Raw genomic sequence first — 25,652 nt, 5'->3', positions numbered from 1 at the left:
CCAGTGATTGTGATGCCTCCTTTTCAGACTTGGTGAGCCACCGTGCAGCAATCACCAGGCCAGTGTCTTCGTCTGCTTGGGCTTCCACAGTGGCTTAAACAACAGACATTTATTTATCATAGTTTTGGGGACTGGAAGTCCAAGATCAAGGTGCCAGAAGATCTGGCTCATGGTGAAGGCCTACTTCCTGGCTTGTAATAGACACCTTCTTGCTGTGTGTTCATGTGGCCTTTCCTTGGTGCATGCGCATGCGAAGACGAATCTGTGGGGCCTCTTCTTACAAGGACATTAATCCCATCATGGGATCCCACCATCATGACCTCATCTAACCCAAATTACCTCCCAAAGGCCTTACCTCCAAATACCATCACATAGGGAAGTATGGCTTCAACGTATAAAAGTGTGGGGACACAAATATTCAGCCCATATTAGCCAGGGAGAGTGAAGACAAAGGTTGCTACTCATAACGTAGGCAAATTTCCTCTCCTCAGACACAAATTACCCAAGGCCTCTGTCAAGCAGAAGGGGACGGGGTAGCTCAGGCAGGAGGATCCTCTGAGAGCTCCACACCTAATGTGCCTTTCTGTGCCTGTTCTGGTGCTGGGTAAATTTGTTTTTATTAATCTAATTATTGTCGATGCACAGGCTTCATATGCCCACCTCCCCTTCCAAAGCAGTTAAGTACAAAGCTGGGAGCTCATGGTCAGTGAGTGGGCCTTGCAGGGGATGGGCATCATGTTGTCTCAGCCTTCAGTGGAAGGCAAAGGGGCTCCCCCCAGCCAGGCAATGGTCAGCCACTTAGGAGCTCCTTGGGTCCAGTTGGCAGGGGCTGGGCCCTTGCATGGTCCATAGGCTCAGGGTCTCAGGAGTAGCACGGTGCACTGTATGAGTTTCCCGGAGCTCTGCTGCAACAAGTTCCCACAAACTGTGTGACTCAGAAGAACAGAAATGTATTGTCTCATAGTTCTGCAGGCCAGAAGTCCAAAATCCAGGTGTTGACACGGCTGCACTCTCTCCAAAGGCTCTAGAGGCGGGTCCTGTGTCTTCTGGTTTCTGGTGGTAGCCAGCATCTTTGGTGTACCTTAGCTTGTGGCTGTATCACCCCAATCACTGCTTCCTACTTCACATGGCCTTCCCTTCTGCTCTGTGTCTTCTTCCTCCTCTGTCTTTTATAAGGACACTTGCCATTGGACTTGGGCTCCACCAGGATAATCCAGGATGATCTCATTTCGAGATTCTTAACTTCATTACATCCAAAGACCCTTTTTCTGAATGAGGGCACATTCACAGTATCTAGAGGTTAGGGCTTGGACATATCTTTTTTGAGCCACGTTTACCCTACTCCATCCATCCCCACCAATGGATCACAGGTCACTGACTTCCTAGAAGCCTGGCCATCAGGGCACAGAGGCCATTGACAAGACCAACTGCCACCTTCTCCTTTCAGAACTGGAGTACCTGAGGCCTCATGGGAGGAAGCTGCCCTGCCTCAAGGTCTCCTGGCAAGTGAGGGACAGAGCAGGGACTTGGCACACAGCCCCTAGGTTCTCATTGCCCGGATAAGCCTGCTGCACTCAGGGCCTGGTGAAGGCCCAGCCCATCTCATTTACATTTGCAAGGGGAATGAGCCTTCAGGGTCCCTGGGCACAAGGCAGGACAAAACTTTAGGGTTCGTGACTCCATTCCTACATCTCAGTGTGACACTGGAAGGCCTTGCTCCCCACAGGCTCCAGGCCCCTCAACTGGAAAAGGAGAGGGCTGGAGTGAAGAATGCAGGGGGTTCTTCCGGCTCGGGTGCCCACAGCTGCTCAGGAAGCTATGGTGGTACATTGTTTTCTGTATGGCTGCTGAGGGCCCTGAGGGGCAGTGGTGGCATATACCAGATTCCAGCTGCTGTGGCACCGAGAGCAAACACACTGGTGGTGTTCCTCTGCACTTCCAACAGGGATGCCCTTGGCTGCTGTGCAACTCGTGGGTCCCTAGGAATGGTCTGCACCCCTCAAAGTAAGCTGATCCAGAGCAGAATGCCTTTGCAGTTTGCAGCCTGGGGTAGGCACAGAACAAAGTTGCACTCCAGACACCCTGGAGGCCTGAGCCTGGCTGCCATTCAACACTCTCCCACTCCTGCAACATTTCTTTGTGGCCATCTACTCTCTTGTGGTATGCCTCTGCCAAAAGGAGCCTCAGTCTCAACTTCCCTCCTTGCTAAAGCAGCCAGTACTAGCATGATTCTGAATCCTTGAGGGGTCTTCTTCCCTCTATTGCACCAGAACCTGCATCGTAGTCACTTCTGCCACCCATCCCCGTCCTCAAGGAACCTGCGAGCCACATCAGTAGATGCCCTCTCTCCCACTAGACAAATGGGAGTTCTTCTGCTCCCAGCCTTTCCTCCTTCAGATATGCTCTAGTTTGACAGGGTCCTTCTGGGTGCGGGGCCCAGAACTAGCCAGAATATCTGGTTGGTGACTGGCCAGAGCACAGCAGAGGGGGGCTGTACAGACCAGACACTGCCAAACACTTGACATCTAGCATCCCAATGAACCCTCCTGACAGCTACTTTAAAGTAGTTTCTATTACTATACTCATTGAAAAGATGAAACAAATCATCTGAGTCTCAGAGGTGTTAAGTAACCTGCCCAAAGGCATGGAGATAAGTGGTAGTCAAAAGTCAAATCAGACATTCTGGTTACAGAGTCCATGCCTTATACACTAAATTACAGAAGAGAGCAGCACACTCACCTCCCTTGTTCTGAATACTTTGCCTCTGTTGATGCAGCCCAAGGTCCTGATTATTTATCTGAGTCCGCCATTGTGGCACCATTTCATACTGAGCAGTTGACTATACTCCTTGCCTGTCTCCATGTCTTGCCCTCTGGGTTCTCTGGGCCCTCATTCAGAGTCCCTCGGTCACCACTGCCCAGGTCGCCTCCTTCAAATGAGTCATGCTACACACAGCCTGTATAGGTCTCTCTTTCTCCCCTCCACCCCCCTGCCAGCCAACATGATCAATGAGGAGAAAGAAGTTATAACACAACAGCCAGGCAAAGGGCTGGTGCATAGAGCTGTGAGCTGGCAACTGCTAAATTGAGAGCAATTCCTGGAAATCAGGAAACAACTATTGAGGCCAAAGGCATCAAAATTAAATTGGCCTTTGAAACAAACAAGTGCATCTCTGCAGGCATCAACTGTGATTCTACAAGGTCCTAAGGTGAGCTCTAAATGAGATAAAGTCTTCCAGCCCAGGTAGGGCTGGGCACATGGGAGCAGAGTGTTGGGTGATCTTTGGGAGCCATTAGCATGATCCTGTTTGAATTGCAAGCCATTGAGGAAAACTGGGAGGGGAGCATCTGGGCTTCCAGTGTGACCTATGGTACAGCACAGGGCCATGAACTGTGTTACATGAGAAACAGGAGATAAGAGACATAGCACCTTCAGGAGAATCTGGTCCCAGGGGGCTTTCTCCCTTTTGAGGATTCTTCCTGCCCTAGGAGCCAAGAATCATGGGGTTGGAGTAGCCCAGAATTAGTACCTACCCCTGCAATAAGATCATTTTTAAGAAGCATGGGCAAGTGTCAATACTGATGGTGACATTCCTTGGGGATGCAAGTCAGAACACACTCCTTGAGATTTGAGCATTCACAGCTATAGCCACATGGCATTTTCAAGTTTTACATTCTGGGCACTAGAGCTGAATCCCTGCAGTGGAGTTCAAGTCACCAAACATCTACCACCCCAGTGATGAACAAGGCTGTCCTGTGGGGAAACGGAGAGGAAAGACTCAGTGTCCGCCTTTGGGGAGCTCACAGACGAGGACACACCACCTTCTAATATAACACCAGCCTGCAAAGTGCTAGAGAAGATGTCTTGAGAGTGGGATCAGGAAGTTCAGAGGAAAACATGATTGTTTTCACTTAAAAACCTTGGAAGGCTCCCTGGAAGAGGCAATAGTTGACCTGGATCTTGGAGGGTAAGTAGTATTTCAATAGCCAGAGATGGTGATGAGGGCATTCTGGTATAGGGGAAAGCATGGGCAAGAGCATGGAAGGACATATTTGGAAAATGGTGAGGGGCTTATTTGGCTATAACCCTGTGTCCTGGGCCAACAGTGTGGGCCAAGGTCAGGCCTGATTCTACAGGTGATAGGAAGCCATCAAAGGTCCTAATTAAGGGAGGTGGCATGAGCAGATGTATGCATAGCCTCATACACCTGTTCTCAGAGTGAGATCCATGGAGTGCTGGAGGTCTGTAAGACCCCTTTAGGGGATCTTCAAGGTCAAAACTATTTTCACAATAACACTCAAATGTTCTTTGACTTTTCTACTGGACTGACATTGGTACAGACAGTGCAAAAGCAGTGGTGAGTTACATTGCATTGTGTATATACACATCATATCTTCTTTATCTATTCATCTGTTGATGGACACTTGGGCTGCTTCCATATCTTGGCTATTGTAAATAATGCTGCAATAAACATAGGGGTGCATATATCTTTTTGAATTAGTGTTTTTGCTTTCATTGGGTAAATACCCAGCAATGGGATTACTGAGATCTTGCCATTTGTGACAAAATGGATGGACCTGGAGAGTATTAAGCTAAGTAAAATAAATCAGATAAAGAAACACAGGGGCACCTAGGTGTTGGTTAAGTGTCTGACTTTGGCTCAGGTCATGATCTCACAGTCTGTGAGTTCAAGCCCCTCATCGGGCTCTGTGCTGACAGTTCAGAGCCTGGAGACTGCTTTGGATTCTATGTCTCCCTCTCTTTGCCTTTCCCCTTCTCCTTCTGTGTCTCTCTCTGTTTTTCAAAAATAAATAAACATTAAAAATTAAAAAAAGAAACACAAATACTGAATAATTTCATTTACATGTGGAATCTAAAAAACAAAACAAATGAACAAACTAAAAAACAAACTCTTAAATACAGAGAACAAACTGATGGTTGCCAGAGGATGGGTGGGTGGGAGGATGGGTAAAATAGGTGCAGGGGATGAAGAGGTATAAATTTCCAGTTATAAAAGGAGTAAGTCATGGGGATGAAAAGTACAGCATAGGGAATATAGTCAATAATATTGAAATAGCCTTGTATGGTGTCAGATGGGGACTATACTTATTGTGGTGAGCACTGAGTAATGTATAGAATTGTTGAATCAATATGTTATACACCTGAAACTAAAATAACATTGCATGTTAATTATACTTAAAAAAAAAAAGCAGTAGTGAGTAAAACAGCAGATGCCTGAGTGTGAATCAGGGCAGTGGCACCAAATTGTACTAGCTGTCATTGGATTCTTCACTGCCAAGTGCTTGCAGTTAAAAAAAAAAAACAACAAACCAGCTTCACTTAAGAATGTTGTCAGCAAAGCAGTAATAATTAACTTTATTAAATATTGACCCTTGACTACCCATATTTTAAAAATTCTATGTGACAAAATGGGAAATAGGCTTAAAGCACTTCTGCTGGAAATCAAAGCCCAACAGTTGACTCAAGGCAAAGCAGCCGTGTGATTGTTTTGAATTGTGAACTGAATTGGCTGATTTTTCATAGAACATCATATTTACTTGAAAGAATGACTAACTAATGTTATTCAGATTTGGGTATTTGGCAGACATTTTCTCGTAAATGAACAAAGTGAGCCCATCACTTCAAGGAAAACAACTGATAGTATTTTTTGCCAATGATAAAATTTCAGCTTTAAAGCCAAAATTAAAAATTTGAAAAACTTGTATCCAAGTTGACAGCTTCCCAATACTTCAAAAAGACTTCTTCCAATGAGATGGATGGTTATGGTAACAAAATGTGATTTTTTTGATGTTGTAGAGTGAAATGTATCAACATATGGGAAGTTCTGCATAAGTCAAGGGCACTTATATTTCCCAGGTGACTAAAGTAGGATGTTACTAACCCATAGCTGTGTAAAGGATCCATTCAAAGGATAAGAGAGTCCTGTGGGGGTCAGTGGAATCAGGTATGGGAAGTTCATTAATATAATTTCACATTCCACACTGCACTTAACCTGTAAGAAACAACTACTGGTCGAGTAACGGTGTCATATCAAAGAAGAGTGTCAATAATTATATGAAAAGTCAATTAAAATATTCCTTCCTTCTCCAATTGCTATCTGCATGAGGCTGGATTTCCTTCACATACTTCAACCATAAGAATATATCATTACTGAATTGAGTAGATGTGAGAATCTAGCTGTCCTCTATCAAGCCAGATATTAGAGAAATTTGAAAAAAATGTGAAATAATGCAACTCCTTTCAGTATGAGATTTTGTTTTGGAAAATACAGTTATTTTCATTAAAATGTTATTTATTTACTTATTTATTTAGTTAGTTAGTTTATTTATTTGTTTTGAGAGAGTGCCATGCACGTGTGCGTGTGGGGGAGGGGCAGAGAGAGAGGGAAAGAGAGAATCCCAAACTGACAGCATGGAGCCTGATGCGGGGCTCAAACTCATGAACTGTAAGATCATGACCTGAGCCAAAATGAAGAATCAGAGGCTTAACTGACTGAGTCACCCAGGTGCCCCTAAAATATTATTTATATTCACAGGAAATAAGTTTACTATTTCAAAATTTCAAAATAAATAGATAAATAAATATTTTAACAGTTGTGTTGCTAATATGGCTAACACAGAGACCTATAACCCACGTAAAGAAAAACTCTTTGGGGTCCACAACAAATTTTTGTTGTTGTTCATTTACCTCTTTTTCAATTGAAGTGAAATTCACATGACATAAAATTAACCATTTTATTTTTGTAACCATTTAAAATTTTACAATTCATTGGTATTTATTACATTCACAGTGTTGTGCAACCATCGCCTGTATCTGGTTCCAGAACATTTTTTTGCACCCCAAAAGGAAACTCCATACCCACTGAGCAGTCACTCCCCATTCTATTATCCCTCCAGCCCCTGGCGACCCCTGATCTGCTTTCTGTGTCTGTGGATTGGCCCTCAATAAGTTTTAAGAATACAAAAGAGACCAAATAGTTTGAGAACCACTGGCTCAGTGGTTCGAATCCCAGTTCTCCTTTTATTAGCTGTGATGCCTTGTTCAAGTTGTTTAACTTAGCAGAATGCATTTTCCTGACCCCTAAACTGGGAGATATTAATAGTAACATCTTCGTGGGGCTATTTTGAGGATTAAACGGAAAAATGCATGTACCATTCCTGGAGCATAGTGGATACCCAATAAATGGGAGTTCTTCGCCTTTTACTCCATCTCTATCTTGATATCTTGAGAACAAGAGCCAGGTCCCATTTACCTCATTGCCATTTGCTTACCAGCTGGGAGGCTGGTGAGTAACTTCATCTCTCTGAGCCTTGCTTTCCTTATCTATAAAAGATAGCTAACTCCAATACCCATTTCACAGGGTGGTTGAGAGAATCAGGGTAGAAGTGAATGCTTACTACATGTTCGGCACATAGAAGGCACTAAATGGCAGGTAGTCATTTGGAGGGCCACAATGATAACAAGGACGTTGACAAGAATGCCGACACTGTACCTCTTGGCTCTCACACTGTGTGTAGCTCAAGAGCCACCACTGCAGTTGGCCCTCCCTCTGGCTGTTTGCATGGTGGACCCATAATCCTTTCTTCACAGGAGATTACAAGATCACGGCAGCACAGTCTGCCCAGCGCTTTAAGGGGCCTTCATCTTTGCTTAGCTGCTTTCTGTGCCCAGGTTGCTTGGGCTTTGGAAGAGCAAATAAGTTTACACTAAGTATTCTTGCTACAGGCCTGTCTCAGTTTCAGCCCCAGGGAACACTCCAGTCCCCCAGTTCTGTACTCAGGATTAACGGCCACTTTGACAACTGGCAGGTGGAAGTTTCCAAGATACCCTGGGAAGGCCCTAGGGGCTCAAACTTGAGAGGTACTCTTATACCTGCTTGGTAGTTCCCCATGGCCACCCCCTACAACGCCTTTGTTTATCAAAGTAAAAAAACATGTTCTTTTACTGGAGTCCATTCGGATGTTACTGGGCTCCCTAAGGTGAATCTGTCTCCACTGCCACGGGATCCAGGCCTGTCAGGCTCGCAGCTGTTGGCTCTGAGCCTCGCAGTTATAGGCTGACTCCCAATAAGTTAAAGATGCCACTGTTCAGCCACCCTTCACGCCCACATTTAACACCCCACTGACATGACTGTGAAATCTGAGTTCTTGTCAAAGTTATTTTGAGAGTGGTAAGCTGAGGAAGGCTGGCCCTGTCAGCCACGTGCCCAAAGGGCAAGCAGGGTGGTGAGGTACAGAGTGGACAGGACTGGAAATCAAGAGACTTGGATTCAACCCTGATGAGGACTAGAAATGTGATCTCCCTGTGCCTCAGTTTCCCCAATTAAGGAATGAGGAAGTTAGACCAACTGTGGATTCTTGGATTTGAGTCAGCATTAGTCAGGGAACAACCACTAAATGTTCACTTTCCTGGACCCTTGAGGAGACTCTACCCAATTCACTTTGCTTTAGAGAGGCTTGTTCTGGGCTGGGGACCTGAAGGAAACAGGCAAGGGACAATTTTACCCTGAGTGGGTGACAGAAATCATCACATAGCACACAGAAAGCTGGCCGGCCCCAAGGTTCACTCAAGTGGGAAGGGAGTAACTTCCTGTTCTGTACAGAAAGGGCACCCATGGGGACAGTGCGCCAGAAGCAGATTGGTATATGTGATGATGGAGAATGGCAGCAGGTGAGGGTGAGGTAGGCAGCCAACAGGGCTCTGGGGCAGCTTATTTGCTGGTCTTAGGGACCTCTGGGAACTTAGCCTGGGGATGATATGGATTGCATCATCCTTGGAGTACTGCATGCTCCATGGGCAATGGGATCTGAATGCCTGTGCTTTTCAGCACCCCAGCACTCGGATGGTCCTCACTGCTATTCTCCACAGATGCTGAAGCCATGTGCTATTAAAAGCACTGTGGTGGCTTCTCAGTGAGTGCAGAGGCCAGCATGGGAGCAGGGAAGGATGCAGTTGTGAGTCAGGGTAGGAAGAAGAACATTAGGGGCACTGGGCTTGGGGTGGGGAAGACAGCCCTTTTATGTGGTTGTTGGAGCATCAGGGCATGACACTGGAGAAATTGAGGACTGAGGATTCAGGTGGCCTATCCCAGAGGGGCAGAGGAGGGGCCACAGGGATGCCTTAGAGCAGAAGGCCAGCTAACAGGAGGCCTTAGCACTCACAAACTGGCTTTCTCTTTCTGGAATCCAAGATAGTGCACAGTATGCCATTTTTCTTTCTGCTCTCCCCTAGATACCACATTAACAATGTGTTCATTCAGGACTAAGATTTATTCCAAAAAGCCAAACTCACTAATCTTCCCAAGGAATGTAGATTTTTCTTAATTTCCACCTACCACTCCCACCTCTATGGGGAGGTAGAGAGAGATGAGAAAGAATATAGAAATTGTGGCCTTAAAGTTGGCTACAAGGAAACCCCAGGCAACAAAGCAACCATGGGCAAAATCTCTCCTGTAGTTGTCATATCAATGTGAAATTACCTGCTTTATTCATTTACAAGGCTCAACATGAGCAGCAAATCTCTCAGCTACCAGGCCCCAGGTCTGGGCTGCTAAGAGACAGGGGTGGTATGTGAGCACATGTCCCTCACTGCAGGCCTGCCTTGATGTCTCCAAGGGGTCTGGTTCCTCTACACGGCCTGCCCAGACTTTGGGTCCGTCCACCACTTGCCGCCTGGGAGTACATGCTCAGATGGCCATCAGTGTTCACTCTGCACAAGCTGTACTCTTGCGGGTGCGTAAAAGTCATGCATGCTTGGCCTCTGCCCTGTGAGGTAGGCAACAAAGATATTGACATCCCCATTCAAAGACAAAGAAAGTGAGGCCCAGAGAGGCTAAGTGATCAGTCACATCCAGCTAGCAGGAATATAGCTGGGTCAAAATTCAGCTTTCTTGACTCCAACTCAGCCACCTTGCTATTCTGCCTTCTGCATTCCAAGCTGGCAAAGAATACAGTTTTAAGAGGTTGTCTCAGGGTAAGGGCACAAGTTAGGGAATCTGTCTCCACAATTCCCTGTTCACTCAGCATATGCAAACATGAATTTATAGGGGCGCCTGGGTGGCGCAGTCGGTTAAGCGTCCGACTTCAGCCAGGTCACGATCTCGCGGTCCGTGAGTTCGAGCCCCGCGTCAGGCTCTGGGCTGATGGCTCAGAGCCTGGAGCCTGTTTCCGATTCTGTGTCTCCCTCTCTCTCTGCCCCTCCCCCGTTCATGCTCTGTCTGTCTCTGTCCCAAAAAAATAAATAAACGTTGAAAAAAATTAAAAAAAAAAAACAACAAAAACATGAATTTGTGTTCAATGCATACCAGTTAGTATATCACTTTCAGAGGCAATTGAGAAATTGGGTCTCAAAACTATGGCAGAGGATGAGACCTCCAGGTTTGTGAATTCAGGAATCAAAGAGTCAGATCTTTATAGTGAGTTCTGGCATAGTTTTAATTGTCCTCTGCTCCACAGTACCCCTCCAGGACCCTCTCCTTACTCCCATCTCTAGATCAAGCAGAGATCAATCAATCAATCGATTAATTTTATTTATTATTCATGATTTGCTTAATAAAAAAGAGACTAGTAGGTGTTTAAAGAAGAGTTACAGCCATGGGAATACACTGCTTCAAAACCTAAGTGGTAGCAAAAAGTAGTGTTGTAGGTTAATAATGGCCCCCAGCCTGGAACCTGTAAATGTGACCTCATATGGAAAGAGTAACTTGGCAAGTATGATTAATTTAAGGATTTTGATATAGGGAAATTATTCTAGATTATCTAGGGGGGACCAAAAGCAATCACATGTATCCTTTTAAGAGGTAGCCGGAAGAGATGTGACACTAACACACAGAGAAGACAATGTAACTGTGGAGGTAGAGATTGGCTTGATGTAGCCATAAACCAAGGACTGCCAGAGCCTTAGAAGCTGGGAGAGGTAAAGAACAGATTCTCTCCTGGAGCCTCTGGAAGGACTGCAGCCCTGATGACACGTTAATTTTGGCCTGCTGATATGAATTTTGGACTTATGGTCTTCAGACTGTGATAGAATAAATTCTGGTTGTTTTAAACCACCCAGGTTGTGATAATTTGTTACAGCAACCACAGGAAAGACAACTATAAAGCTCTATGAAGGGGCATTAAGGAAGACATGGGGAAATGAAGAAACATGCTTTGTTCTTGGGTATGAAAAGTCAACATTGAAAATACATGGATCTTGAGAAACTTAATGGAAGACCATGGGGGAGGGGAAGGGGGGAAAAAGTTACAGAGAGGGAAGGAGCCAAACCATAAGAGACTCTTAAGGACTGAGAACAAACTAACGGCAGATGGGGGGTAGGGGAGAGGGGAAAGTGGGTGATGGGCAGGGAGGAGGGCACTTGTTGGGATGAGCACTGAGTTGTATGGAAACCAACTTGACAATAAATTATATTTAAAAACATTTAAAAAAGAAAATACACCAATTATCCATAAATTGATCTGTAAATTCAATAAAATCTCAATAAAAATTGTAAAAGGATTTTCAGAACTGGATAAAACTATTCAAAAGATCATCAAGAAGAATAAGCACATGCCATGAATATTCAGAAAGAAGAACAATGAGGACAAACTCTCCCTATCAGCTAGGGAAGCAAAAAATTCCTGTACAGGGGGAAAAAAAGATCAATTGATTAGAGCAGAAAGTCCAAAAATATATCCAAGTATATATGCAAGTTTAGTGTATGATAAAGGTGCTATTTAAAATCAGTGTTAAAAGGATGTATTACTCCATAAATGGTGATAGCTATTTAGAAAACTATAGTCACACCTCTACCTCAATCCTTACACAAAACAAACTCCAAATGTGCCATAGACTTCCCATGTTGAATATGAAGCCATAAAAGTACAAGAAGAACACATGGAGCTCTTTTCATTATAGAAATTCTCATTTGGGGTTATAGAAGGTTTTCCTAAATGTGACAGAAAACCTTGAAGCCATAGAGAGAAAGGTCATTAATTTGACTGCATATACATGAAAACCTTCTAGGTAGAAAATGCCATAAACCAGATTATTTATGTCATACACGATATATAAAAAATATATAAAATAACACAGTGTGAGAAAAATATTTGCCACAGATATGACACAGGCCTTATAGCCCTCTCCACAATGAGTTCTTGCAAATCATAAGGAAAAGAGCAAACATCCCAATAGAAAAATAGGGAAAGGCCCTGAATAGACCATTCCCCAAAAGAATAAGTATAGATGGCCAATAAATGTGTGGAAAGATGTTATCAATAATAATCAAAGCAATGCCAAGAAAAGATGTTATTTTTCACCCATCAAATTGCCAAAGATAGTTACAGAGAGGGAGGGAGGCAAACCACAAGAGACTCTTAAATACAGAGAACAAACTGAGGGTGGATAGGGGGTGGGAGAGAGGGAAAATGGGTGATGGGCATTGAGGAGGGCACTTGTTGGGATGAGAACTGGGTGTTGTATGGAAGCCAATTTGACAATAAATTATAGAAAAAAAATAAAATAAAAGGTTTACTAAACCAGCGAAGATCTTGCGATTTTGGTAAATACTGCAAATTGATACATTTTGGAGGCTGTTTGGCAATGTGTACTAACATGTACAATGTACACAGCCTTTGACTCAGCTGGCCTGTTTTAAGGAGTTGACAAGTACTGACATGGGAAGATAGTCACGATGTAGGGTGGAAATTAAGTGCTTTATAGAACAGCATATCTATGATGCATAGACAGCAGTCTGGAGAATGTTCGCCAAACATTAACAATAGTTATCTTTGGAAAATGAGATTTAGTGTGATCCTAATTTTTCTTTGCACTTTCACTATTGTTTTCAGTTTTAAATGGGCATGTATCATTTTTCTCTGCAAAAACATTAAAGCTGTTTTCAAAAAAAGAAATGCAGAAGATGGAATATTAACATAGAACTTTGTAACATAAGTGGTCAGCTGTTTAGGAACAGACATGAGGGAGTACGTATACCCCTCAGAATAGAAGCTTCCCCCAGGTCCCCCACTTCCTAGCTGGGTTGTTTTGGCAACTGAAAGGATAAGGATGGAATAATACCCTTTTAGGGTCCCTGCAAGAGTTAAATGCAAAACTCTATGGCAGATAGTAAGTACTCAAAAGAAAATGGCCTTATCATCATCATTTATTCATTAAAACATAAGCACCCTTCTCACTGTGGTTGAATAATGCTCCTTGATGATGTCCATGTTCTAATCCTCAGAACCTAGGAGTATGTTACCTGGCATGCCAAAAGGGACTTTGTAAATGTGACTGACTTAAGGATCTTGAGATGGAGGGATAATCCTAGATTTTCTGGATTAGCTTTAAATGTAATCACAGGGTCTCTATAAGAGGGATGCAGGAGGGTTGTTATCAGAGAAGGAGATGTGATGAAAGAAGCAGAAGTGGAGTGATGTGGGGCCACAAGCCAAGGAATATGGGCGCCTCTAGAAGCTCGAAAAGGCAAAGAAATAGATTCTCTCTTAGAACCTCCAGAAGGAATGGAGTCCTGCCAAATCATTTCTGCCTTCTGATCTCCAGAGCTGTAAGATAATATATTTGTGTTATTTTAAGCCACTAAGTTTGTGGCAATTTGTTTTAGCAGCTATAGGAAACTAGTACAACACATAAAGTGAAAGAAGTCACTTGCTCTGGCATCGTGTACTTGTCTTAGGCTTCCTTCCATATGCTAAGCACCAAGCTCTTTTCTGGATTTTCCCTCCCTGTCCCACAGCCTGGCATCTCTCTCTAGGCAATAAGCTGGGACAGTTGTAGCACTCACTTAATTTGTGTCCCATCTTTGTCTTTCATTACCTGATATCCAGCATCTTGAAAAATACTGGTTTTTAAAAATATATATTGTCTGTTGATTGTTTAGGAAGGAGAGTAAATTTGATATCTGTTATTTCATCTTGGCCAGAAACAGGTAGCAACACTTTTTAAAAATCCTAGTCCTCATCTTTAGATGGACTTAGAATTTAAACCTTTGCCTATCTTTAAAATATCCTTTTTATCCTTGATAAAATATTTTAAAAATAACCCCCAAATGGGTCCCAATGAATGGAAAAAATAGGGTCTTGGGAACAGTTAGGAAAGGAAAAAGAAGGGCCCTAAGCCTAGGTGAGGGTTTTTCATCAGGACAAAGTATCAGGCTTTTTCATCAGTACCATAGTTTATTGTAGCCCCAAGCTGAGAACAGTACCAGTGACTTGCTTTGGTGGGGACATCATTTCTTTCCCTGGCATATTGCCTGCTGACTAGATGCTTCAAAATGAATATATAGACAGCCTGCCTACCTGCTGCTCCTGCAATGCCAACTCCATATACACATATGGTTGCTGAAAAAAATAAAGCATGCCCAGTCAAATTTGCATTTTAGATAAACAAATAATTTTTTTGTATAACTGTGTTCCAAATATCTCAATGTATATACTTACACTAAAAATTGTTTATTATTTATCTGAAATTCAAATGTAACTGGGGTCCTTTCTTTGTTAAATCTAACAACCTTATGCACACAGCAATATGACCTCCAGCTTAGTGTCAGACCTCTGGGACTGATCAGAAAAGGCTCTCATCTCATTTCTGTCAGTGAACAGCTGAGTGTCATTGGATAAGTCACTTGTCCTCTGGGGCCTAGTTGGAGATGATTCACATACAATGCCTAATTTGGCACCTGTCTCCCAGTAGCTGCTCCATGAATGGGATTGAGTGCCAAGTCAGGTGCAGATACTACTTCAGAGATCACAGATGACTCACTTAACCCTATCACCTCTGAGCCTTCTAATAGCCTCTATAAGACAGTTGATGAGAATGTTAAATCTACTTTACAGATGGGGAAAGTGAAGCTCAGAAAGGCAACCATAGCAGGGCAGAATGTATAAGTGCCCTGTAGTGACCCAGAGAAGGTGAGGGTCTGGTTTCTCACCCAAGCTCTGCTCCTGACCTCCCTGGGTGCCCTTCTCTCCAGGATCACTCTTCATACATGGCCAGTGTGTGATATCTAGGAGTCTAGAGCTTGAGTGACAAAACTAGGATGAAGACATTGGCCTTCCCTTTCCACATCTTGGCCAGTCCTTTGTTTAGAGTGAAGCCCTGAGTTTCTAGGGCCTCCAAAGAAGTTCAGGCTGACTAATTAACAGGTAGTAGACATACAGGTCACCATCTTCTGAATCCTTCATTCCAAACTTTCAGGGCTCACATAGAATGGAAGGAGCCAAAAGAGGCAAGAAACCAGGGCTCTGGCCCCACTTCAGCTGTTGACTCACTCAGGGATCCACTTCCTTCTTTGCCTTAGTTTCTTCATCTCTAAAATGGGTATTGGATTAAAAAATAGTCAAGAAATGATTTGAAAACATCAAAAATGCTATTGCAAATGGCTGATGAATTCTGACCAGCAACATGGCCCCAGTATTGGAATCTTCATGTTGGCCTTTCTATAACAGTAGCTGCTTATCCATCTGTTTCCTCAGATGCTGACTGAGGTGGTAAAGGGGCAGGTGGAAGATGTGGATAGGAGGAAGGGAAGGGAATAACACCTTCCTTCTGCTTCTGAAGGTCTTCAAGAAGTTCTTCAAAGGGTAGAGAACACAGTTGTACCTATATCTTCTGAGTACTTGTGAGATGCTGAGCTTGAGGGCTTCTTGCCCCCTGGGTCCCCCTGGAGGGGTGAGCTGCCAATTTGGACTTGCTTGTCTACAGCCCTGAGAGTCATAGTGTTAGGAGAAAAGGGGCCAGAGGCAAAGTGAGGGAGAGCTGGTCATATATGCCTACTGTCCTAAAGCCTGCGGCTGTATTACTGACTCATTCTGCAACTCATGGAGCTGAGGACTAGTGCTTATTAGCAATCTCTCAGCAGGAACAGAAGGCTGTTTGTCTCTTGTGCTACTGTGTCTGAAAAGAGAGGAAAAGACAGGAAACTATAAGAATTTTCTGATGCTGAGTAAATGGATGAACAGAAGATTAACATCCAGAGTAATGTAAATAAGATGATGGAGTAGGAAGCCCTGTGCCGTGTTTTCCCCTCACAAACACACCAATTCAACAACAATTTATGAACAAATTCCCTTCTGTTAGAAATCCAGAAATGAATTGAAAGGCTCCTGTATCCCAGGTGAACATAAAACCACACTCTCTAAGGCCAGTAGGAAGGCTTGGGACACCCTCTTACCAGAGTCCCTGCATCCAGTAAAGTGCTATATGATCAGGGAGAAACCCCTTGGCACCCAGATTCTCTCAGGGGAAGGAGGAGGTAGGTTTCTGCATCCAGCACTCCAGCTTTTCTAAAGAATCTACCCAGAGGACTTGCTTCTTTCTTGCTAGATGTGGAACTTGGATGGATCCAGTGCAGTTTAGCCATCTAGGGGAAATGGAGATGGTGGTTTAGACTGGTAGGTGCCATAGCTCCAAAGTTCCTTGCTCAGCACAGAGTGAGTGTAAAAAAAGCACAGTTGGTAGGGGAAGGAAAAAGTTGGTAGAGGCCCTCAGAATCTCTGGCTAGGCTGATTGGTGAGAGTCTTCTCTTGTCTGAGGCCAGTTTGTGAAGACTAATAGAGGTGCTTGCTTTGTCTAATGTGCAGACACCAACACAGAGAGTTAAATAAAATGAAGAATTAGACAAAGATGTTCTAAACAAAGGAACATGATAAAGCTGACCCTAATGAAATGGAGTTATATCATTTGTCTGACAGAATTCGAAATAATTATCATAAAGATGTGCACTGAGGCCAAGAAATCAATGCATGAACAAAGTGAAAATTTCAATAAAGAAATAGAAAATATAAAAAAAGTACTAAACAGAAATAATGGAGCCTAAAAACAAAATAATTGCACTGAAAATTTTGCTAGAGGGGTTCAACAGCAGACTAGACCAAGCAGAAGAAAGAAATAAAAACTTGAATCAAAAGTTATTGAAAACAATTTAGCCAGAGGAGCAATAAAAGCATGAAAAATAATGATGAAAGCTTAAAGAACTTATGAGAAACAATTAAGAAGATCTATCTATCTATCTATCTATATTGCTCATTTTAAAAAATGGCTGAAAACATCCCAATTCTGCAGAAGGAAATGGACATCCAGATCCAAAGAGCCCAAAAGACAACAAATACGATGAACCCAAAGAAATCCATACTGAGGCACATTATAATCAAATTGTCAAAAATCAAAGACAGAGAGGATTTTGAAAGCAACAAAAGAAAAGTGATTTGTCTCATACAAGGAAACTCTTGTTAGGTTATGAACTTATTTTTCAGAAGAAACCTTGCAGGCCACAAAAGGGTGGGGTGATATATTCAAAATTGTGAAGGAAAAAACTTCCAACAAAGACTACTACCCAGGCAAAACTGTCCTTCCAAAATGAAAATGAGATAAAGATTTTCTCAAATAAGCAAAAGCTGAGAAAATCCATCACCACTAGACCTACCTTACAAGAAATGCTAAAGAGAGTTTTTCAAGTTGAAATGAAAGGATGGTAAGCAGCAACATAATAACATAAGAATGTATGAAACTCATTGGTAAAGTTAAATGTATAGACAAATATAGAATACTGTATTATTGTAATAGTGATAGGTAAATCACTTCTAATTATACTATAAAAGTTAAAAGGCAAAAGTATTAAAAAACAGCTATAACTAAGAATTTATTTAAAGATACACAATCTGAATAGATGTAAATTGTGGCAATAACAAAGCATATTGGGAGAAATTAAAGTGCAGAGTGTTTGTATATTGCTGAAGTTAACTTGTTATCACTTAAAATAGCCTTTAATAACTATAAGATATTTTATTTAAGCTCCAAGGTAACCACACACACAAAAATACCTATAGATGTTACACAAAAGAAAAAAGAAGGGAATCAAAGCATATCAATGTAAAAAATCAATAAAGTACAAAGGAAGAGAGAGGAAGAGGAGGAAAGAGAGAACAAAACAGAAAAATGAACTACAAAACTAACAGAAAACAATTAGCAAAATGGCAATAGTGAATCTTCCTTATCAATAATTACATTAAATGTAAAAGGATTAAATTGCAATCAAAAGACACAGAGTGAAAAGTGGCTAAAATGGATAAGAAAAAGAAGATCCCACTATATGCAGTCAACAAGAAACTCATTTTATATTTAAAGACACAATAGGCTGAAAGTGAAAGGATAGAAAAAGATATTCCATGTGAATGGTAACCAAAAGAGAGCAGGAGTGTCTATGCTTTTTATCACACAAAATAGACTTTAAAGTTAAAACCGTTATAAGAGACAAAGAAGGATATTATATAATGATAAAAGTGTTGAACTGCCAAGGAAATATAATTATAAATATATATGTACCCATATCAGAGCACCTAAAGGTGGAAAGCAAACATTGATATAACTGAAGGCAGAAGTAAACAGCAAAACAATAATAGTAACAGACTTCAGTACTCCACCTTCAATAATGGCTAGACTATACAGACAGAAGATAAATAAGGAAACTGAGACTTCGAGCAACACTACACACCAAATGGATCTAAAAGGTATACTGAGAACATTTCACCCAACAGCAGCAGAATAAACATTTTTCTCAAGCACACACAAATCTTTCTCTAGGATAGATCACATTAGATCACAGAGCAAGTCTTAATAAATTTAAGAGTGAAGTCATACCAAATATCTCTTCTGACCACAATGGAATGAAACTAGAAATCAACAGTGAAAGAAAACTGGAAAATTCACGAATATGTGGAAGTTAAACACTACAGTCTTGAAAAAGCATTGAGTCAAAGAAGAAATAAAAAATAAATTAGAAAATATCTCAAGACAAATGAGAACAAAAACACAATATACCAAAACTTATGGGATGCAACAAAAGCAGTACCAAGAGAGGAGTTCATAGCAATAAGTGCCTACATTTAAAAAAGTGAAAGATCTCAAGTAAAAGACTTTGCACCTCAAGGAGCTGGGAAAAGAAGAACAAACTAAGTCTAAGTTTAGCAGAAGGAATGAAATAACGATTAGAGCAGAAATAAGTGAAAATATAAAAAAATATAAAAAAAGGAAAAATCAACAAAACTAAGAATTGGTTTTTTAAAAAGATAAATGAAACTGACAACCCTTATCTAAAATAAGAAAAACGGAAAGAAGTAAGTAGATACAATTAGAAATGTAAGAAGAGATATTACAACTGATGTCACAGAAATACAAAGGATCATAAGAAACTACTATGAACAATTAAATGCCAACAAACTGGATAACCTGGAATAAATAAATAAATTCCTAGAAACACACAACCTATCAAGACTCAGTTATGAAGAAAAAGAAGTCTTAACAGACCTATAACTAGTATGGAGATTGAATTAATAACTTAAAACCTCTCCTGGGGAGCCTGGGTGGCTCAGTTGGTTAAGTGTCTGACTTTGGCTCAGGTCATGATCTCACAGTTTGAGCCTGGCATTGGGCTCTGTGCTGACAGTTCAGAGCCTGGAGTCTGCTTTGGATTCTGTGTCTCTCTTTCTCTCTGCCCCTCCCCCACTCGTGCTCTGTCTCTCAAAAATAAACATTAAAATTTTTAAAAAATAATTTAAAGCCTCTCAACAAAGACAAACTCAGGAGCAAATTGCTTTACTGGTGAATTCTATCAAATACTAAAGGACTAATCCAAGCTTTCCTAAACTCTTCCAAGAAATGGAAGAGGAGGGAATATTTCCAAACACATTCTTGGAGGGCAGAATTATCCTGATACCAAAGCCAGACAAAGACATCATAAGAAAGCAACAGGCCAATATACCTAATAAATATAGATGCCAAATTTTCAACAAAATACTAGCAAACCAAAACTAGCAAATTCAACAGCACGTTAAAAGGATCTTACAACATGACCAAGTGGGATTTATCCCTGGGATGCAAGGATGGTTCAATATATGCAAATTGAGTAATGTAACACAACACAGTAACAGAATAAAGGACAAAAATCACATGATCATCTCAATAGATACAGAAAAATCATTTTACAGAATTCAACACCTTTTCATGAGAAAAATTCTCAATAAACTAAGAATAGAAGAAAAGAACCTCAACACAATAAAGACTATATATGAACATCCCACAACTAAAACATCATACTCAATGGTGAAAAATGGAAAGATTTTCCTCTAAGACCAGGAATAAGACAAGAGTGCCCACTCTTGCCACTTCTATTCAGTGTAGTACTGGAAGTCTTAGCCAAAATAATTAGGTGATAAAAAGAAATAAAAGGCATATCCAAATAGAAAACGAAGAAGTAAAAGTGTCCTTGTTCTCAGATGACATGATCTTATATGTAGAAAACCCTGAAGACTCCATTAAAAAAACCTGTTATAACTTTAATGAGCAAATTCAATAAAGCTGCAGGACACAAAATCAACATACAAAAATTAGTTTAGTTTATATATACTAACTCTGAACTATCTGAAAATTAGAAAAACAATTCAATTTCCACCACAAATAATAAAATACCTAGGAATAAACTTAACTAAGGAGGTAAAAGACTTGCATACTAAAAACTAAAAAACACCGAAAGAAATTAGTGGTCCCTGGCTGGCTCAGTCAGTAGAGTATGCAACTCTTGATCTTGGGGTTGTGAGTTCAATCCCCATGTTGGGCATAGAGATCACTTTTAAAAAAAGAAATAAATTAGGGGCTCCTGGGTGACTGAGTCAGTTAAGTGTCTGACTCCTGGTTTCAGCTCAGGTCATGATCTTATGGTTCGTGAATTTGAACCCCATTTAGGGCTCTGCACTGACAGCATGGAGCCTGCTTGGATTTCTCTCTCCCTCTCTCTGCCCCTCCCCCTCTCCCACTTGCATGTGCACTCTCTCTCTCTCTCTCAAAATAAATAAATAAGATTAAAAAAAGAAAAAAGAAATAAATTAAAGAAGACACAAATAAATTAAAAGATATACATGGATCAGAAGAACTAATATTGTTAACATGTCCATATTACCCAAAGCAGTCCACAGATTCAATGTAATCCATATCAAAATCCCAGTGGCATTTTTTACAGAAATGGAAGAAACAAATTCTACAATTCATATGGAATCACAAAAGACCACAAGTAGCCAAATCAATTTGGAGAAAGAACAAAGCTAGAGGCATCACATTTCCTGATTTCAAAATATATTACAAATGTACAGTAATCAAAATGGTATTGCACTGGCATAGAGACATATACAGAGAAAAATGGAATAGAATAGAGAGCCCAGAAATAAATCCACACATATACAGTCAACTGATCTTTGACGTGGGTACCAAAAATATACAATGGGGAAAGGATGGTCAGTTCAACAAAATGGTGTTGGGAAAACTGGATATCCACATTAAAAAGAATGAAACTGACCCCTACCTTACACATACACAAAAATCAACTCAAAATGGATTAAAGACTTAACCTGAAACTGTAAAACTAGTAGATAACATAGGGGAAAAGCTTCATTGGTCTTGACAGTGATTTCATGGATATGACACCAAAAGCACAGGCTACAATGCCAAAAATAATGAAATGGGACTACATCAAACAAACAAACAAAACTGTGCATCAAATGAAACAATCAACAGAGTGAAAAGACAACCAACAGAATGGAAGAAAACATTTGCAAACTGTATCACTGATATGTGGTTAATCTTCAAAATATATAAGGAAATCCCACAACTCAATAGCAAAACAAAACAAAACAAAACAAAACGACAACAACAATAACAAAAATTCTAATAACTCTATTTAAAAATGGGCCAAAAACTGGAAAGGACATTTTTCCAAAGAATACATACAAATGGCCAACAGACATATGAAAAATGCTCAACATCACTAATCATCAGGAAAAAGCAAATCAAAACCACAGTAGATATCACCTCACACCTGTTAGGATGGCTTTCACCAAGAAAGCTAATGACAGTGAATGTTGGTGAGGATGTGGAGAAATTGGAAGCCTTGCACACTGTTGGTAGGAATGCAAAAAGATATAGCTGCAATGGAAAACAATATGGAGGTTTCTCAAGAAATTTAAAATAGAACTATCATATGACTTAGCAATCCCACTTCTGGGTCTTTATCCAAAAAAAATCAAAACCAAGATCTTACAGGGATATTAGCACTGCCGTGTTCACTGCAACAATATTCACAGTTTCCAAGAGGTGGAAACAACCTAAATGTCCACTGACGACTGGATAAAGAAAATGTATATGCATACAAAAGAATACTATTCAGCCTTTAAAAAGAAGGAAATCCTGTAATATGCAATGACATGGATGAAACTTATGCTACATAATGAACATTATGCTAAGTGAAATAAAGCAGTAACAGAAAAAAACAAATACTGCACAATTCTATTTATATGACGTATCTAAAATAGTTAAATTCACAGAATCAAAGGATGGAATAGTGGTTACCAGGACTGATGGGAGGAACAAATGGGAAGTTACTAATCAAGGGGCATAAAGTTTTCAGTGAAGCAAGATAAGTAAGTTCTAGAGATCTACTGTACAACATTGAACCTATAGTCAGCAATAATATATTGTCCACTTAAAATTTTGTTGAGAAGACAGATATCATTATAAGTGTTCTTATCAAAATAAAATAAGTTTTTATTTAAAAGACTAACATCTGGGGGTCCTCGGTGGCTCAGTTGGTAAAGAATTCAACTCTTGGTTTCGGCTCAGGTCATGATCTCATGGTTCATGGGTTTGAGCCCTGAGTCGGGCTCTGCGATGATGGTGAGGAGACTGCTTGGGATTCTCTCTCTCTCTCTCTCTCTCTCTCTCTCTCTCTCTCTCTCTCTCCCCCTGCCCTTCCCCTGCTTGCGTGCATGCTCTCTCTCTTTTAAAATAAACAAATAAATAAAAAAAAAGACTAACATCAATAATATGAATGCTAGGCTACCATTGAGTGTCTACAGTATGTTAAATGCATTTATTGCTTTGTCTTAATTATACCCAAAAAGCATCCATGCAAGGTACACATTATTATTATTCTCATTTTATACACATTTAAATCAAGACCAGAGAGTTTAAGTTATTTCTCCCAAGTCATAAAGCTAATAAGTGGTCAGAGTGGGGATTCGAACCTAGGTCTGGCTGGTTTGAAGGCCCTTCTTTCTACCATGCTATACTGCCTGTAGTATCCCCTAGAATTTACCTGCTGTGATACCCAGGGTCCGATACCTGGAGCCTTGCTCTGCCCTAGGCATCTGGGAGGAAACCACTGAGTAAGGCAAGATAGAGGAAGATGGAATGGCAGGAAGAGCCTAATCTGTGGGCTGGTCGCAGCTTCACCACTCTGACCTTCCTAGGCCTCCAGTGGTACAAATGGGAGCCTGCGTCCAAACTTAAAGTCTGTGAATGCTGCAGATTGCAGTGAAGCTTCAGTTATTCCAAGGTCACCTAACAGAATCATAAAGTTATCAACCTCAGAAAGATCTCTGAAGAGCTGAAATAATCCTATATCTTCTGCCCTTCCTCTGCCAGAGAACTCTGCAGGCTTTGCACACGGTCTCTCTGTCTTACACTCACATGTCTAACAAGTTCTGCTGCCAAGTCTCTGCCTGTAGCACGTAGAAGCAGCACATTAGAGAGGACCAGAGCTACTAGAAATGAGGCTGACAGATATCAGAAATGGCCACTGACAGTGGGGCAGAAACAGCAATACAGTACAAAGCAGGTTCAAATGCAGGAAGTTTAGCCACTTGGGATTGTTTATTGCCAGAACAAAAGGTAAAATGATGCTAGGTAAATGAAGTATTCTTGGACTTCCTTTTCCAACTATGAATTCCCAGGTTACCTCTTGAAAGAACTATGCCTGTCCTTCTGGACCTGAGCACTTTGCTCAGGAGTATTAGGGTACAAAGGGAAAAAACCATTTGCCATCTTTCATACATGGGGATTTGCTACTGATCCACTGTTGGACATGAACTCCAATGTTCTGACTGAAGCAAGGTTAAGTGATGGCTTCTCATTCCTTAATTCAATCCGACATTTGAATATATCATTTAATGGGGGAGCCAAACGGCTTCAGCCAGAGCTGGGAATAGGGAGGTAAACTAAGTACCTCCTTGCCTCAGTCAGGAGCAGGGCTGGCCACTAGGCCAATAGCCTAGTGTACTGAGTTGAATAGTGTCCTCCCAAAATTCATGCTGCTCTAAACGTGTGAATGTGGCCTTATTTGGAAATAGGGTCTTTGCAAATGTAATTAGTTATGATGGGGTCATCCTGGATTAGGGTGGGCCCCATTCCAATAACTGGTGCCCTTAGAAGAAGTGAAAATAGAGACACAGATATAGGGAGAATGCCATGTGAAGATGGAGGCAGTGGTTGTAACATTAAGGATTGCCAGCAACCACCAAAAGCTATGAAGAGGCAAGGAAAGATCCTCCTCTATAGCCTTCAAAGAGAACATGTCCCTGCTGATGTCTTGGTTTTAGACTTTTAGTTTCCAGAAATGTGAAAGAATGAAATTTCTGTTGTTTTAAGTTGTCCAGCTTGTGGCATTGTGTTATGGCAGCCTTAGGAAACTAATACAGTCTTTTGTAAATCACTGAAGAGTCCAAACAACACTAGTAAAGGACTCTTGAGAGCTAAACCACTTTGGACTACTAGTTAAGATGTCTTTTAATTTCACATTTTGAGATACCCACACCAAAGCATGGCAAGTATATACTATAAAGAGACAATTTAAAAGGCACAGCAACACTAAAAAAATAAAATAAATATCTCAGGGCACCAAAAATGGAACATAAAAAATACCTGCTAAGTAGGAATGAAGCCACAGCCAGCTGAGGTCTGGATCTAGAAGCAGACAGAGACAATCAGGTATTCTGCTCCTGTGGGGTAATGAGAACGGACTGGATTTTACTGCTTGAAATCAAATTAATGTGGTGCTTCCCCATTCATAAAAGGGTTTATAAACATTACAATTACTCCCTGACTGGAGCAATGGTTTACATCAAGCTACAAACCTATGGATATAGGATGAAACAAACACAGGACTTGGCTCAAGCTGCCTGTAAACCTCGTGGCACTCCAAAAATTGCAGAAGGATGGAGGCCCTGAGCCACAAACTTCACACCTGATTCTTGACTGGGGGCCCTCGGGTTCTAGGTGGAGGCATTATTAGCAAGACTGCTAAACAGGAGGGGCGCCTGGGTGGCTCAGTCAGTTAAGTGTCCAACTTTGGCTTAGGTCATGATCTCATGGTTCATGAGTTTGAGCTTCGCGTGGGGCTCTGTGGTGACAGCTCAGAGCCTGGAGCCTGTTTTGGATTCTGTGTCTCCCTCTCTCTCTGCCCCGCCCCCACTCATTCTCTGTCTGTCTCTCTCTCTCTCAAAAATAAATAAATGTTAAAATTTTTTTTAAATAAAAAAAGATTGCTAAATAAGAAAGGATGTGAGCAGAGAAAAGAAGAAAATGTGGAACTATGTGAGATAAGCCAAAATTTCAAAACACATGAAGAAATCTATACTAGGAGTGTCAACTAAAAAAAAAAAAGAAGTCAACACTCAGGAGATGAATTTGCTCATGACAAAATAAGAATGACTCAATAAAAGATATGTTTAGGATGCTCAAAGAGATGAATAAATAACATCCATTTTAAAAAAGAAACAAAAAAAACCCCATATATCCAACCAGGCATAAAGGAA

The 25,652-nt window shown here is 41.1% G+C and overlaps 1 long non-coding RNA gene across 1 annotated transcript in view; it reads right to left on the bottom strand.

Annotated features, from left to right (window-relative positions):
• The window catches only part of LOC122476926, a 68,098-nt gene extending 43,097 nt beyond the window's left edge, over positions 1 to 25,001 (bottom strand). The window contains exon 1 of the long non-coding RNA XR_006295625.1: positions 24,760 to 25,001. This is a non-coding gene — a long non-coding RNA (uncharacterized LOC122476926). The remainder of the gene's footprint in view (positions 1 to 24,759) is intronic.
• Between the last annotated feature and the right edge of the window lie 651 nt (positions 25,002 to 25,652).

Source organism: Prionailurus bengalensis, chromosome X (genome assembly GCF_016509475.1).
Source record: "Prionailurus bengalensis isolate Pbe53 chromosome X, Fcat_Pben_1.1_paternal_pri, whole genome shotgun sequence".
Lineage (NCBI taxonomy): Eukaryota > Metazoa > Chordata > Mammalia > Carnivora > Felidae > Prionailurus > Prionailurus bengalensis.
Note: the sequence above shows the minus strand (reverse complement) of the source record. Positions and strands in the feature narration are given on the sequence as shown.